Genomic DNA, 17,529 nt, shown 5'->3' with positions numbered 1-17,529 from the left:
TTTTAAAATGATCTGTTAAGGAAGTTGATTAAGCTATTTCTTAACATGTACACAGATGTATGAGAGGGAATGTTCATCTCCTCTCTCATGACATATTTATATCTTTGTCTAAAGCCTGTGAATATTAGGACTAAAGACTACATCCCTAATTTCTTGATTTTCTCTGGTGATATTTGGTATAAAGACAGAAATTTAGTAAGCAGGTGACATTGGAAAATTTGTTAAATAGAATTAATTCCTTTCCATAAATATGAATAAGTGGTTCTTACAGATAAAATGTCAACTATTCACTCATCTCTTTGATAGGTCATTGGCCACACCACATGCCATATGGCAAATGTGGTGAAGTTAACACAGGAATAAGAGGATATTCTTCTTTGAAGATGTAAATTATGACAAGTTAATTCTAGAATGGCTGAGATAATTAGCAATTGCCTACTCTGAACCTGACAATATATTATGCTCTCTGTATACATATGTTAACTCTAAGTTTAGAGCAACTCTGGGATAGTAAGTGGTATATGGTCCATACTATAAAGAAAAAAACAGAATAGAAAAAACAAGGGTTCAGTCCACACACAATGGTAAGTAGCACACTGAGTGTTAATGTAAATGTAAATGATTCTTCGATAACCCCAGAGCCAATGGAACCAATGTTTACCATCCTACTTCAAAATTTTTCTTCATCATATAAACCATGATCTATTATATACATCTGTAAGAGTTATTACAAAAATACAGATAAAACTCCAAATATATGAAATCAGTGTTTTAGATATCATTTTATTTTTTATTTTCAAAACTGGAATTTATAATTTTTACACTTATAGAATTTGCAGAGTCAACAGGAAGATGCTGAAGATACCACTATGTCATTGGAGACCTATGCAGTGCTTTTCAGGTTGAAGGAAAGCATCTATCACCAGCTGCATGTGCTCAGGGGAAAAAAATATGTTGCAAGAATTCATTATTTTTCTCCATTTCTAGCCCCTGTTCCTATTCAGGTACAGCAGCACAGATGGTGTTGTGGTAAAGACACATAACACTGTCAGGAGCTATATAATATATGATACAAATCTGGCATTCCACGTTCCCACAAGTTTCAAGGTTAAGATAGAAACTGGTCACTTTCTGACATTCAATTAACTTCTTTTCTTTGAATTTGTGTTAAAATATTAAATTATTTTTATGAGAGAATTTTCCCTAATTCATTCATTTCCATGACTCCATGAGTTTATTAACATAGATCTAATAATATTTTGAATTATTTTAATGTATCTTGTGTTGTCATAAGTATGGTCTTAAAAGGTATTCAATTAAAAATTGAATTATATGTAAATTAATGAGAGAAGCTTGGTAAAGGGGTTAATGGATAATGCTTTTGAAAATTCAAAGCTATTATACCTTTCTTCTCATATATATACCATTTTCAAATATATATATATATAGTTTTCATATATATGGTTTACTTGAAGTAAGAATATGAATATACTGTCTTTTATGAGTAAATAACAGGTTGTTATAGAGTACATATATATGAGAATATTCTTTTCTAGAGACTATAAATTACAAAGTTTCATAGGATTACAATATTTTCAAAAACTAAATGGTGAGATAATATCCTATTAAGTGTGAAAAGACAGTAAATTTCAGGGAATAAACAAAAACATTTGGTCTTCTATAAAGCACATATAGAAATAACCCTAAAATCATAGACTCTTCATACCAGATTTTTCCTTTGAAATTCAAACACAAATTCATGTTCTGTCTCTCAAGTCTTCATCCAGATAAGCCTTTATCACAGGGAACAGAACAATGAGCCATCTTCCAGCGAAAAAACTAATTAAAGAAATTAAAATATGTATCTGGATATAGACGGTATTTAACTCAACATATGTTAAAGTGTATTGATTAGTGTGCCTTCCCATAAAAGGCTGAATGATTTTTCTCTCTTGGATGTATAAAGTAGAACTGAGTAGAAAGAGTGAATATGCTTTTAAAAATGAGCACCACTGGGGTGGATGCGGAGGTTCATGCCTATAATCCCATCACTTTGGGAGGCTTAGGTGGGTGGATTACCTGAGGTCAGGAGTTTGAGACCAGCCTGGCCAACATGGTGAAAACCCATCTCTACTAAAAATACACAAAATTAGCCAGGCATGGTGGTGGGTAATCCCAGCTACTTGGGAGGCTAATCCAAGCTACTTGGGAGGCTGTGCCTGGAGAATTGCTTGAACCAAGCAGGCGGAGGTTGCATTAAGCTGACATCGCACCATTGTACTCCAGCCTAGGCGACAGAGTGAGACTGTGTCTCAAAAAAAAAAAAAAAAAAAAAAAAAAAGCGCCCCACTGGAGTAGAGGCATAAAATTAGTTTTCTTTGGAAAGGCAGCTTTAGATTCCCAAAACATTGAATCACAAAGGCTAATGTTGATAAGGAGCTGGAGGCTGTGTTATGTTTAGGACAATATAAAGGTCTTTTAAAATATTTCTGGACCAAGATGGATTGCAAATATACCATTTCTCAAAATCAGTTTATCAAAGGACGCTAACAAAATCTACTATATTTTTGTGGATATAAAGGGAAATTTAAAGGTGAGGGTAGTGAGTATACACACACACACACACACACACACACAAATCAGGCTCCAAAGATACCCTGAATGACGGAAATGATGGGAGCAAATCTAGGAATTTTGAATTGATAATTTCCCATCTACATTCCCAACTAACATATGTGGAAGTGCAAATAAAAAACAACATTGAGTTCTTTCTATGGGACATAAACCTGAAATCAACAGTGCCAGAGTGTTATGTGGTCACCAAGAAATTTATCTGATATTACTTCATATTAATAGAGCTTTGTTGTTCAGAAAAATACCTTGATAGGCACTACATAATTGGGGTGTGTTACTTACAAGGTGTTCTCCTTTACCCCCCATTTAGCTTGCAGCATGAGATCCAATCATACTAAACCGCAATCAGTTTCTCAAAGGCAATGTGTTCTCTTAGGAGGTGGAAAATAATTCTCCCCACTCCCTTGGGTTGAGTCTTCAGATTTTACCTTCACTACCCCGTGATCAAATCAGTTGTCTCTCTTATGTCTTCCCATTACACTCTACTTGCCAATTCTATCCCTGATCACACTACTTTGTGGTTGTTGGCTGGCTTGTTTGACTTCTCCCATTAGACCGAACTCTATGGAGGCAGGGCTATGTCTATTCTGTGATCACATTTTCATCTTCTATTCCTAACAGAGTACCTGGAACACAAATAGCTATGGAATAGAAGTATTTAAATAAGAAAAGAGATTTTTCAATCCACTCTGCCTGTGTAGACAACTGTAAAGAAGTGCTCCATTCTGAAACATTGCATGTAGTGTTAAGTACCTGGCTAAAAAATGTACCTGGAGGAGAAGCTACCAATAGGGAGAGGGAAAATATTCTATATAATGACAAAATAGGCACCTTCAATAAGAAAAGCACTAGAAAGAATACAACATGCATTTTTTTTTTCCTCAGATGACTGTAAACTATAGCATGGAGGAAAAATGAGATGTTTTCTATGTAGCATGATCAGATAACATAGCTATTATTAATGGATAGAAGTAATAAAGAAACGGATTCTACTTCAGCATAAGCAAACATTGACTAATGATTAGCCCTGTCATAAAATGAAACCGGATCTTGTGTCATAAATGTTGTTTTCATTAGGATGGCTACTTTTGAGGGGAGGAATAGAAGGAATTGATGAATTCACATATTAGAAAGACCAGAAGTTTTCTCAGGCGTATTTAATATTATGTGGGGTAACTAAGTTAAAGGAAAAAGCAGAAGAAATTGGAGTGACAGTTTTGTGACTGCTGTTGTATTTGAAGGTGACATTTGCCAAGCCCTTACTGAATACAGGCACCTCGCTAAAGCTTTACCATGAAAATGTTAGCATTTTCTAATATTAGGACTTATTATCTTGGAAATGTTTGAATTCCCTTTTGCTATGTGATTCTCCAGATCTGTTTCTAATTTTGTATTTCATTCAAATACATATTTTTAAACTTAAGTGTATTTAATACATCCTTACACAAAGCTATGTGTCAACAAATTTCTAACACTTTGATAAAAATGAAATCATTTAATCCACATGGTGTGATTTTTATCCCTAATTTGCACAACTGAAGCATAGAGAGGTTAATAGTTTCTATGAGGTCACACAGGTGAAAACAGACAATGCTAGGACTCCAACCCCAGTTCTCTATAGGGCTGGGATCATCTGAAGGAGCACCTCCCAATCAAAGGGCCACGTGGGGGCACTAGTCCATTCTGTTTAACCATTATATACTATTCTCTTATATGAACATCCTGATATAAAGGTTCCAAAGCCTTTATTCCAATTTGTGCTATTTTGTTTTAGGCATATGTTTTAGAAGAAACGTATCATCCCATGTTTGTAAATGTATCCAGCCTAATTATGCCATTTATTCGTGAGTTTAGTTTGTTTACATTGATTTTCTTTATAGGTATATTTGAGTGTATGTCTACAACCTTCTTTCACATTTTCTATTTGTGCCATTTTTTTCTTGACTGTGTTTTTTCTATTTCTGCCTTTTTTTGAATTAAAGGTTTCCATATTCCCTCATTTACATATTTTTTCTCTCTGCAGATTTAGAAAAGACTGATTCTATATTTTAGTGTTAACTTTAAAGTTTAATATCCATACTTAACAATATATTTTGATTTAATAATTTGATGACCAGATAATACTGCTATCTTTTCTTGAACATAGTAACTTCAGTATGTGTAAACTATTCTGTAATCATTTCTCAACAATTTATTGTTTATATTTTTCCTTAAGGACCACGTACCCAGCCATGTACACATACACATACATAAAATCATATATACGAGTTGTTAGCTACTGAGTATTATTAGTTGTCAGCTATTCTAAAATTATCTGTATTCACCATTATGTTTCTACGTAATGCTTTTCCTCTGGTTGCATTTTTCTTTTAATTAAAATTGATGCTTTAATAATTCCTTTACTAAGAATTTATTTGATGGACTCTTAATCTTTGTATGAATGATTTTAGCTAGAGATAATATTTTAAGCTGACAGTTATTTTCTCTCTAGGTTTTGAAAGCACTTCTTGCATTTATTTCAATTGCTAAGGACATTTTCCTTTGGTTTAATTCTTATTTTTTGCTAGTTAATATGATTTGTCTCTGGATTTTAAAAATTTCCATTTACCATTCATGTGTACAGTTTCTCTATTATGTGTTTCGGTGGGAAGATGTTTATCTATCCTGTTTAGTACTTGGAGTGCCTTCTGAATCATAATCTCCATGTCCTACCTTGATTCTGAAAAGTTTATTACCAGGTATTTTTTCAAATAGGACTTCCAGCTCATTTTTCTGAGACCCTTACCAAACATATGCTGGAGCTCCCTATTTTATACTTTATATATCTTTAATTTTTAAATATTTATATGTTGGTGTTTCTGTAGTGTGTTCTGAGTAGATTCCTCAACATCATTTTGAAATTCAGTTAGTCTTCCCAATGGTGGCAGTTGTGTCGTGAGTTTGGTCTGTCTACTGAGGTAAGTTTTTTGTTTTTGTTTTTGTAATTGTAGTGACTACATATTTATTAACAGTCCTTATGGGGCCTGTAATCCCAGCACTTTGGGAGGCCGAGACGGGTGGATCACGAGGTCAGGAGATCGAGACCATCCTGGCTAACACGGTGAAACCCCGTCTCTACTAAAAAAATACAAAAAACTAGCCAGGCGAAGTGGCGGGCGCCTGTAGTCCCAGCTACTCGGGAGGCTGAGGCAGGAGAATGGCGGGAACCCGGGAGGCGGAGCTTGCAGTGAGCTGAGATCCCGCCACCGCACTCCAGCCTGGGCGACAGAGCGACACTCCGTCTCACAAAAAAAAAAAAAAAAAAAAAAAAAAAGTCCTTATGGGTTCCTCTCCTGTCTTCTTACTTGTATTTGATCTCTGTTTCATTTAAAAAAATAGATGTGATTGTCATTTTTTCAGTTGAGCATTGTAAACTGTTAATTATTAATGAATTTTACAATCTTATACAGATGAACATTTCATATTGGGTGAATTCAGGTTCTGGTTGGTGATTTTGAGAGCTTTCTTCTTTCCTTCCTTCCTTCCCTTCCTTCTTTCTTCCTTCCTCCCTCTTATGCAGGCTGGCTCACAGTGGTAGCAATCAGGGCTCACTGCAGCCTGGACTTCCTGAGATCAAGCTATCCTCCTGCCTTAGCTTCCTAAGTAGCTGGGACTACAGGTACAACCATCACATCCAGCTAATTTTATCTTTTAATTTTTTGTAGAGCTGGAGTCCTGTCCTCTGCTCCCCTCCTCTCCCCTCCCCTGTCCTCTCTTCTGACAGAGTCTTGCTTTGTCACCCAAGCTGGAGTGTAGTGCTGCAATCTCGACTCACTGCAACTCTGCTTCCTGGGTTCAAGTGATTCTTATGCCTCAGCCTCCCAAGTAGCTGAGACTACAGGCACGTGCCACCACACCTGGCTAATTTTTGTAGAGACAGGTTTTCACCATGTTGGCCAGGTTGGTCTCGAACTCCTGACCTCAAGTGATCTGCCCACTTCAGCCTCCCAAATTGCTGGGATTACAGGTGTGAGCCACCATATCCGGCCTTATTTTTCTTACCTTTCTTCAGCCGTTTTGGAACTTGGGTTGTCAGGTTTGTTTTGTGTGTGTGGGAGATTCTTTGTGGTTTTTATGTTTGCGGTTTTTTTTTTTTTTTTTTTTGAGATGAAGTTTCTCTCTTGTTGCCCAGGCTGGAGTGCAATGGCACGATTTCTCCTCACTACAACCTCTGCCTCCCAGGTTCAAGCGATTCTCCTGCTCAGCCTCCCGAGTAGCTGAGATTACAGGCATGCGCCACCACGCACAGTTAATTTTGTATTTTTAGTAGAGACAGGGTTTCTCCATGTTGGTCAGGCTGGTCTCGAACTCAGATCACTCAGGTGATCCGCCCGCCCCAGATTCCCAAAGTGCTGGGATTACAGGTGTGAGCCACCGAGCCGGGCCCACGTTTCCGTTTTAAAATTAATCAGTTTGTTGGTTCGCCTCCAGCTTGCTCTCTGGTGCTTATTCAAGAACCGGGTTTTAGAGTAAATGTTTGCTACTCTGACTCACGGGAAAGTAACAGAGATGGCCACTAAGCAAGGTGGGAATTCAATTCATTTCTTACCTTTGAAAGTGTGGCTTTCTGTTTTCGTAATTCCACAAGTTCATATAATCTGTAGCCTGAGAGAGTGCAGTTTTTTTTTTTGTTTTGTTAAGCCTCCTCTAATAAGCAGCAAGAGCTCTGGGCAGCCAATCTTTGCTATAATATGCAGTAGGTCTGGCTCTCTACATCCATGTATGGGAGTACTTTTAATTCCAATGGCCCCAGAGAAACTGGCCTCTTGTTACTGCCGGCTTTGGAGCTTTTAATCCCAGAAGGCCAGAGGATGTAGTCCTACTCATCTACTTATATTTATGGCTCATGAAAATGTCTGTCCAGTTTTTAAGGCCAGCTCTTTCACGTTTTGTCTTTTTCTGTTTTATCTACAATTGCTTTGTAATGGGGTCAGAGGTTGTATCATAGCATGATTTTACTGTATTCCTGGCATGAAAGAATATCTTACTCATCAATTCATCATCTGTGCTTGCTTTTGTTTATCATCAGGGAGACTTACTACTTATATTTATGTTAGGATAGTGATAAAAAAACAGAATTGGACTTAAAACATAGTAACATGGTAGTGCTACTGAAAAGTCAAATACACAAACACTATATAGTAGACTGAATAGAACAGAGCAGTAGGGAAACAGTCATCATGGTGTATTCAAGTTTGCACCAGCAAACTGAACTCAGTTTGACAATCACTTTCTAAATGGTGATTCGGTTTCAACAAAACAACAGCTTCTGTGTTAAAAAAAAAAAAAAAAAAAAAAAAAAAAAAGTATTATTATTGATCTGCATACTATTGGTAAGTTGTTTTCTTTCTAGTCACTTTATAAATGTCTTTTTTTTGGGGGGGGGGCGGTGAGGGAGATATGTGTGCCTTTATTAGCGGAGCCACTACTTGAGGGGGATGAAGCGGGAGGAGTGGGTGGCCCCGATGCCACGCCAGCCGTGCTTCACGGGCTTGTAGGTGATGGAGAACTCACCCAGGTAGTGGCTGATCATCTCCAGCTTGATCGCCACCTGGCTGAAGGTCTTGCCATTGTAGACGCCCACCCTGCTGCCCACCATCTTGGGCGGCATGATCATGTCCCGCAGGTGCGTTTTCAGTACTTCCGGCTTCTCCATGGGCGGAGCCTCCTTCTTGGCCTAGCACATGCGCCTCAGCAGCCAGTGCTGCTTGCGCCTCAGCGTTCCGCCGCAGGCCGGGGTTCTGCCGCCACGGCTGGCGTGCACCGTACAGCTGCCTCGGCTACTCGCAGGACATGTCCAGCAGCTGGCCCAGGTCCACACCGCGGTAGGTGAACTTGCAGAAGGTCCACTTCTTCTGCTCTACCTCTGCCATCTTGCCGGATACTCTGAAAATGATTACATAAGTGCCAGAGTCCTTCACATACAGATTTTAACCTAATGCTGCATATGATTTTAATTAGCTGATATATTAAAAACAGTGTAAGTAATTTTTTTCCCTTCAAGGAAGCCTCAACTTTGAGAAACGGTGAATTACGTGAGGTAAACCTCGTATTTATGTGAAGAAAGCTCTGCATTGGTTTTGATTCTCACATTTTAATTAGCTGATGTATTAAAAACAGTGTAAGTAATTTTTCCCTTCCAGGAAACCTCAACTTTGAGTAACGCTGGATACGTGAGCTAAACCTCGTAATTATGTGAGAAAGGCTAAGTATTGGTTTTGTTTCCCACATTTACATGAGGAAATTGAGGCACAATGTTAATTGTCACAAGGTCAAGTAACTGGCAAGGGGCAGGCCAAGATAGAAATTTGTTTCCAGAACTCTTGTGTTTAATGACTAAGAAGCGTGCGCAGTTGCAAGGGCCAGACAGGGAAATGAGAGATCCATTTGTACCGATAGCATGGAAGATTGACTTTGTTTCAGAGTTGCGTTTCTTCATAAAAACTTCAGAATTAACCCACCTCACGTATTTTCTCCAAAGTTTTAGTTATGTATTAGATTTAAGAATAGACTGAACCCTGGGCTCCCCACTGCACAAGGTAAAAAACTGAGAGAGGCTGGGCACAGTGGCTCACGCCTGTAATCCCAGCACTTTGGGAGACCAAGGTAGGCGGATCACCTGAGGTCAGAAGTTTGAGATCAGCCTGGGCAACGTGGTGAAACCCTATCTCTACTAAAAATACAAAATCAGCTGGGCGTGGTGGTGGGTGCCTGTAATCCCACCTACTCGGGAGGTTGAGGCAGGAAAATCGCTGGAACCCGGAGGCGGAGGTTGCAGTGAGCCAAGATGGCACCACTGCACTCCAGCCTGGGCAACAGAGCAAGACTCCTCTCAAAAAAAAAAGGGGAAGAAAAGGTAAACCAAATGATGTACGAAGATATTACAACATATAAAAAATAATTAAACATCATCGGTCACTCAAAATACATCCTGGGCTCAACAGTCAACATAGTAATGGTAAATACTTGAGGTGATGGACACCCCAAATACCTTGACTGGATCATTGTCCACTCTGTGCATGGGACCAAATATCACATGTATGCCATAAATATCTAAAATAGTATCTATCAAGAAAAAACTTAATGGACACACAAAATAATACATAATGTGGTTGTTCTTAAAATTGGTTTTACTCTATGCTTCTTTACTTTTCTTATAAAGCCAAGTATTTTTAGATCCAGAGAAATTTTCAACATTTCTAAGAGTAACATTAGCAGTAGATGAGTATTGTAAGTGTGACTCTTTATGTGTGATTTTAAAATGGTTTAAGTAAAGGACTGACATTCAGGTTTTCTGAAATTACATATTTATAAAACTACTGTAGAAAAATTTATGGTGACAATATTGTTTGAGTAGAAAGTCAAAATTTCATTGAATATGAAGTTGGTATAATACTATTACAAGCTGCCTTTATCCATTGAGTTTTGACTGTTGTCATCAATTTAAAATGTAACTTTTCTTTTTGGAATTATAATAAATACAATTCTTACTTTTGATAAATCATTTGTCACACTTGTAAGATCACTTCACAGGGAAAAATGTTCTTTCTTTTCTATTATTTTACTGGAAGAAATGATGTACTTTTCCAAGTTTTGCTAAGAACTCTTCAATGATAACAAACATTTGATGTTATAAGATTGACATTAAATGCTTAATATTATTAATATATAAAATACTGTGTCATATCTTGTGGAAGAGAGAGAAAAACAGTTTGTGAAAAGATATTGCTTCTTGCATATAACCATATTTCTGCTCCTCAGTAATCTTAATTTCAATGTTGTAAAGCATGTCTTTTTTATTATCAAGAAAAGGCATAATCTAGACCCAAAATTTGGTCAGATGACACTTACCTCAACCTCAGATTTTCAATCACTGCTCTAAGAAGGCAGGTAGATAACTGTTAAAATTTGGATAAAAATGAAATAAACACAAATATAGTTAAGTATTATGTTTCAGCCAAGGCACATGCCAAGAGATACACAAATCATTTGTAGAATGATTGGATAGACTAAAGAATATTCAGGCCGGGCGCGGTGGCTCACGCCTGTAATCCCAGCACTTTGGGTGGCCGAGGCGGGTGGATCACGAGGTCAGGAGATCAAGACCATCCTGGCTAATATGGTGAAACCCCGTTTCTACTAAAAATACACAAAAAAAATTAGCCAGGCGTAGTGGTGGGCGCCTGTAGTCCCAGCTACTCGGAAGGCTGAGGCAGGAGAACGGCGTGAACCCGGGAGGCGGAGCTTGCAGTGAGCCGAGTTGCACTCCAGCCTGGGCGACAGAGTGAGACTCCGTCTCAAAAAAAAAAAAAAAAAAATTGTTTACTCTGCTGGTTGCTTGATACTCAGATGTAAAGATGTTGATAACAATGGAAAGCAGATAGACAGCGCATGTTTACCTTTCAAAATATATCTGTCATGGAGGTAGCGTGTTCACCTATTGATAAGTTTGCCAGACTTAGCAAATTAAAAATACAGGAGACTCAGTTCAAATCAGTTACATTTTAGAAAAACAACAAAAAGAGTTATATGTGGAATACACTTATTCTAAAAATTTTAATCATTGTTTTTCTGAAATTGAAATTTAACTGGGTATCCTGTGTTTTATCTGGCAACTGTAACTACCGAGAGGGGTGTATGTATTTATATGTGTGTGTTTGTGTAGTTGGTGTGGGGTGGTCTGTCTTCTATGGGGATTTGTGAAAGATAGAGAAGGTTGGAGTCACCATGTACATAGTATAAAATACATTCAGCCATTCTCGTTAAGTCTAAATTAAAAATAGTTTCCTCCATCCTCTTAAGTGCCTTTTACTAAAAATTATATTGCTTGGGTGTCTTAACTATTTCTGCAAGATTGCCTCTTGACTTCAGAAATGAGACAAAATCTTTTTTTCTTTATCTTTTTAGAAGATGGTAGGCAATATAAGGACCAAAGCTAAGAAATACTCATGATATAAAAAAATGTTATTGACAAACTAAGAAATCAGCAGTTTCAATCTTCAAATCTTCTACTGACTCCATGTTCAATTCAGTCACCTAAAAAATGCATTTCCAAATCAACTTATGATTTTCACTAGTACTGAGGGGAAAATCCCTAGTGCAATGTAAGAAAATTTTAAGGGATTGTTTTAATTTGGCATACCAAATTTAATGTAACTGAAAATATTCATTAAACATGTTCAGAAATGTCTGGTTAACCCTGAATTAAGAGCAATAGGTCAACCATAACACATTTTCTAATAATTTGACTTAAGATTCAAACAAGTTTGGCAGAGCATCAATATCAGTCCCAACACAAACTCTGGTTTAGAGGTTCTTCATTCTGTTTTACGATATTATCTGTGTATCTATGAAGTAGAGGTCCAGCATGGCAGACCCTAAATATACAACAAGAGAAAGTGACGGTCAATGAGTCAGTAAATTCTCTTATTCAGAATTGGCTTGAGGAGCTCTTTCATTCAAGACTTTTCAAATACACACACACACACACACACACACACACACACACACACACACACAAAATTTTAGGAGAGTGAAATGTTTTTTACTAAATATTTAACATTAGTAATATGCAAATACTAACAACAATTTTGTGGATATTTAATCTGTGCCAACTTTTTGCTAAGCACTTTAAATATATTGACTTAATGTATTCCATATGAAGTAGATAGCATTATAATTTTTTTGTTTTTTTGTTTTTGTTTTTGTTTGGTTGGTTGGTTTTGAGACAGAGTCACACTTTGTTGCCCAGGCTGGAGTGTAGTGGCGTGATCTTGGCTCACTGCAACCTTCATCTCCCAGGTTCAAGCAATTCTTCTGCCTCGGCCTCCCAAGTAGTTGGGATTACAGGCGTGTGCCACCATGCCTGTCTAATTTTCTTATATTTTTAGTAGAGACGGGGTTTTGCCATGTTAGACAGGCTGTCTGGAACTCCTGGCCTCAAGTGATCCACCCACCTCAGCCTCTCAAAGTGCTGCAATTACAGGCATGAGCCACCGTGGTCGGCCTAATTTTATTTTTAACAATGAAGAAAGGGAATCAAAAATTTTGACTAATGTTTCTGTGAAGTCAAAGCCTATGCCCTCAATGTATATTGATACACATGAGTAGAAACTGGCATAACAATTGGAGTATATTCATGAGCGTACCTGTGTTTTCTCTTAAATTATGGATCTCTTTTCCACAGAGTTTGGGAGTAGTCCTTTGGTATGGGGCTGAGGAAAGAGCAGCAGAGTTCTGTCTCTAAAGTTACTGGCCACTCTCTCCTCATCCTACAGCTCTATTCTCTTTTGACCCCTAACCTTGATATAGCCTTTCTTAGGCTCCTTTTATTTAGATATTGTACTCTTCAGAAATTTTCCCTTCATTCTTTCTTCTTTGGTTTTATAAATCCCTCTTAAGAATATGATGTAGTCTTGGTCTTCAGTGATGTAAGACCAATAGATTTATGTTTTGAACTCCACTTCTTTCCAGAGTTCCATATGTGTAGGCCAAATGAAATCCTCTGAATATCCCATATGCATTTTATTTTATTTTTTCATAGATTATTGGGGTACAGGTAGCATTTGGTTACATGAGTAAGTTCTTTAGTGGTGCTTTGTGAGATTTAGGTGCACTCATCACTCAAGCAGTATACACTGCACCCTATTTGTAGTCTTTGATCCCTCATCCCTGTCTCACCCTTCCCCCCAAGTCCCCAAAGTTCACTATATCATTCTTATGCCTTTGAGTTCTCATGACTTAGCTCACTTATCAGTGAGAACATAGGATTTACCATTCCTGAGTTATTTCACGTAGAATAAGTCTCCAGTCTCAACCAGGTCTCTGCAAAGGCCATTCATTCCTTTTTATGGCTGAGTAGTGTTCCATTGTGTGTGTGTGTGTGTGTGTGTGTGTGTGTGTGTATGTATCAGTTTCTTTATCCACTCATTGATTGATGGGCATTTGGGTTGGTTCCACGATTTTGCAGTTGCAAACTGTGCTGCTATAAAGATATGTGTGCAAGTATCTTTTTTGTATAACAACTTATTTTCATATGGGTAGATACCCAGTAGTGGGATTGCTGGATCAAATGGTAGTTCTACTTATAGTTATTTAAGGAATCTCCACACTGTTTTCCATGGTGGCTGTATTAGTTTACATTCCACCAGCAGTGTAGAAGTGTTCTCTGTTCACCACATCCACACCAACATCTATTATTTTTTGACTTTTTGATTATGGCCATTCTTGGAGGAGTAAGGTGATATTGCATGATGGTTTTGATTTGCATTTTCCTGATTATTAGTGATGCTGAGCTTTTTTTTGTATGTTTATTGGCCATTTGGGTATCTTCGTGAGGTGGCTCATGCCTGTAATCCTAGCACTTTGGGAGGCCAAGGTGGGCGGATCATGAAGTCAGGGGATTGAGACCATCCTGGCCAACATGGTGAAACCCTGTCTCTATTAAAAATACAAAAATTAGCTGGATGTGGTGGTGCACACCTGTAATCCCAGCTACACAGGAGGCTGAGGCAAGAGAATCACTTGAACCCAAGAGGTGGAGATTGCATTGAGCCAAGATCCCACCACTGCACTCCAGCCTGGTAACAGAGATCACTTTTTGATGGGATTTTTAATTTTTTCCTTACTGATTTGTTTGAGTTCATTGTAGATTGTGGATATTAGTCCTTCATCAGATGTATAGATTGTGAAGATGTTCTCCCACTCTGTGGATTGTCTGTTTACTCTGCTGACTGTTCCTCTTGCTGTGCAAAAGCTCTTTAATTAAATCGCAGCTATTTATCTTTGGGGTTTTTTTGTTCGTGCTTTTTTTTTTCTTTTCTTTTTTTTTTTTTTTTTTGATGCAAGGCTGGAGAGCAGTGGCGCGATCTCGACTAACTGCAGCCTTCGTCTCCCGGGTTCAAGCAATTCTTCTGCCTCAGCCTCCTGAGTAGCTAGGACTGCAAGTGCACACGTGCCAGCACACCCAGCTAATTTTAGTATTTTTAGTAGAGATGGGGTTTCACCATGTTGGCCAGGCTTGTCTCGATTTCTTGACTTCATGATCTGCCTGCCTCAGCCTCCCAGAGTGCTGGGATTCCAGACATGAGCCACTGTGCCGGCCTTATCTTTGTTTTTATTGCATTTGCTTTTGGGTTCCTGGTCGTGAAATCCTTCCCTATGCAAATATCTAGAAGGGGTTTTTCCAATGTTATCTTCTAGAATTTTTATAGTTTCAGGTCTTAGATTTAAGTCCTTAATCCATTTTGAGTTGATTTTTCTATAAAGTGAGAGATGAGAATTCAGTTTCATTCTCTTCCATGTGGCTAGCCAATTATCCCAGCACTATTTGTTGAAAAGGTTGTCCTTTCTCCACTTTATGTTTTTGATGGAAACACATCCCATGCTCATGGATGGTTAGAATCAATATTGTGAAAATGACCATACTGCCAAAAGCAATCTAAAAATTCAACACAATTCCCATCAAAATACTACCATCATTCTTCACAGAATTAGAAAAAACAATTCTAAAATTCATGTGGAACCAAAAAAGTGCCTGCATATCCAAAGCAAGACTAAGTAAAAAGAACAAATCTGGAGACATGACACTACCTGATTTCAAACTATACGATAAGGCCATAGTCACCAAAACAGCACGGTACTGGTATAAAAATAGGCACATAGACCAATGGAACAGAATAGAGAACCCAGAAATAAACCCAAATACTTACACCCACATGCATTTTAAATTAAGTGTTCAAATCTAACTTTATTTCCTAAATATACTCACCTTTCATATTTCTGGTTTCAGTTAATGGCATTGATACCCAAATCAGTGAGCTGATTAGAGATTAAGTTATTTGAGTTATTCCTCATATCTTCTGAGTCACTAAACTTTGTCAATCTTGCTTTTAAAATATTTTCTTGACATTCATCATCAAAAAATCATATTTTCACCTAAGTATTATGTGTAATATATTATTCTACTAACCCAAAATTCCTCCTCTATACTGCCATTAAAATTATTTTGACAAGAAAAACAAAAAATAATTTGTCTCTCTTCCTTCCTAAAACATTCTTATGGCTGTATTGTTTACAGGAGTAGTTGTCACACTGGACTAAAGAATTTCCTGAGGTATGGAGAATGTGGACATAGAAAGGATCCAGAAAGGACATAGAAATATCACATACGCTATTTCCCAACCTAATCTGTCCATCTGTGGCTTAAGTGTCATGGTTTATCAGCCTTTTCCTATTTTATTTATTTATTTATTTATTTATTTGAGACAGAGTCTTGCTCTGTCACTCAGGCTGGAGTGCAATGGTGGATCTTGGCTCACTGCAATCTCTGCCTCCCTGGTTCAAGCAGTTCTCCTGCCTCAGCGTGCCAAGTAGCTGGGACTACAGGCCTTTGCCACCATACCTGGCTAATATTTGAACTTTTAGTTGGGATGGGGTTTCGCCATGTTGGCCAGACTGGTCTCAAAATCTTGACCTCAGGTCATCTGCCTACACCGGCCTCCCAAAGTGCTAGGATTACAGGCATGAACCACCACGCCCCCCATTTTCCCATTTTTTTTTTTTAAAGGCATATTGCACCAGCAAGCAAAAAAACCTGGGTCTCAACTAAATAGCCACTCAGAATGTTGTTAGGCTGAGAAAGTGAATCAACCTAATGACTACATAACAAATACCTTTGTGAACTAGGTGGTTTTTCATATTTTGTTTTTAACAAAATTTGCCTGGTAGACCACTACAAATAATGTTGGAGGTGCATAGTTATGTGATTTTTGACATAAAACCCAGAAGAATTCATAAGAATTGAGTGCCAGGGGAGTATGTTTTTATACCCATTTACATGTTAATTATTAAATTCTCAAGACTTAAACCCATAAATGAAAAATAAGCACACATTTGATGCTTATTCTAGCAATCACACATTTTTATTCATGGATATATGAACTACTTATTAAAGGTCTTGGGGTTAGTAAATAATATAGCACAAATCAAATGTTGCTACTTTGATTGAAATTTTTAATATTTTATGTTGCATACAAACATGCTAAAAATTCAGTCTAGAGGAAAATAATGTCAATGTCTTATGGATATAACATTTTTTAGAAACTATTATTATGTTAGAGCAAACTTTTAAAATATTTTGGAATAAAAATATAAGAAAAATAATTGTGTAGGGAAAGTGGAATAGAACTATGAATTAAAGAAGAAAAATTAGTGGTATAAAGTTTTCAGCTATTAAAGGAGGACTTCATGTATTTTCAAACAATATAGTTTTCATATTAATTATAATAAATTTTTTTCAGTATGTTTAAGTTTTATTTTAAATGTAGTGTTATTTATAAATTCCTAGAAATACAGTCTTTGTTATTTAAACTTAATTGAAAAATTCAAGACCACATAATTTTAGGGGATTTGCAAAAAACCATATAAACCACTGAACCACAGAATCAAGTCAAAATTCCATATTTATATATATATAGTGATCATTTTCACTTTCTAATCTCATGTCCCACCACTTATATCATCTACTCCACCTACACCTGAGTTTCCTTTGGAGTGTCATTGGTCTCAAAGATTCTGTTTCTTCTATTTGGGATCATCTTCTATTTCCTTTTTACTAAACAGAAATTGTATGTCACGTTTATGCCAGTTGCCTGACACAGTCCTCTGTCACATTGTAGATTCACATTAATAAGAATAGTTATAATTTATTGAATGCAGTGGGCAGTAGACTAAGCATTGTGCACGCCCCAGCTGTTTTAATCCTCCCAACAACCCTAACAATGACAGAACTGAGTCCCAGAGAGATCTGAAAACTTACCTAAAGTCAAGGAGGAAATGAGCCTTGTTGACTAAATG

The 17,529-nt window shown here is 37.3% G+C and overlaps 1 long non-coding RNA gene and 1 pseudogene across 1 annotated transcript in view; one reads left to right on the top strand and one right to left on the bottom strand.

Annotated features, from left to right (window-relative positions):
- Positions 1-17,529, top strand: part of LOC126955946 (uncharacterized) — a 695,860-nt gene that overhangs the window by 286,629 nt on the left and 391,702 nt on the right. The window lies entirely within an intron of this gene.
- On the bottom strand, positions 8,099-9,019 carry LOC126955942 (40S ribosomal protein S15-like; annotated as a pseudogene).

Source organism: Macaca thibetana, chromosome 6 (assembly GCF_024542745.1).
Source record: "Macaca thibetana thibetana isolate TM-01 chromosome 6, ASM2454274v1, whole genome shotgun sequence".
Lineage (NCBI taxonomy): Eukaryota > Metazoa > Chordata > Mammalia > Primates > Cercopithecidae > Macaca > Macaca thibetana.
Note: the sequence above shows the minus strand (reverse complement) of the source record. Positions and strands in the feature narration are given on the sequence as shown.